Source organism: Plasmopara halstedii, assembly GCF_900000015.1.
Source record: "Plasmopara halstedii genome assembly, contig: Scaffold_2386, whole genome shotgun sequence".
NCBI lineage: Eukaryota > Oomycota > Peronosporomycetes > Peronosporales > Peronosporaceae > Plasmopara > Plasmopara halstedii.
In genome coordinates, this window is record NW_020189293.1 from 606252 (window position 1) to 606838 (window position 587).

The window sequence follows — 587 nt, forward strand, 5'->3', positions numbered from 1 at the left end:
TGCTGATGTTTGCTGATTCTGCTGGAATACATTCCAGGATGAACAGCTTACCCTTTTGAGGTACCTTGGTTATAATTTCTTCGCCGTTCTTGATCGTGCAGCACTTGGTGTTGAACGTGACGTTGCGCCCTTTCTCCGATAAACTGAAATCGAGAGAAGCTTCTGATCCAGCTTGGGACGTAAAAAAACGTTTTCGGTACGAATCGGCTTGAAATTCTCCAACGTTACGCGAATTGTGCCGACCCCTGCTGCCAAGATTTTCCCACCGTTCGCAATTAAAATTGCAATTGGCGTGCTTAGTGGTCGAACTTCGCTGAAGTCGACTTGAAACGGACACATGTGGCTGCTTGCTCCACTGTCCAACGCCCAACCATCCGAGTAGTGTTCTGAAACGGTGAACGCTTGTTCTTTATTTGACCGTTTTCTACTCGGGTTGTACCAGCAATCTTGAGCGCTGTGGTTGGTCTTTATGCAGTATTGGCACATCGGCTTTGGTTTGCCCCATCGGCCTTTATGACGGGGACCCTTCTTCTTGAACTCATGCTCGCGCGTGGCCTTCAGAGCGATTTCATTACTCTCCTTGCGGA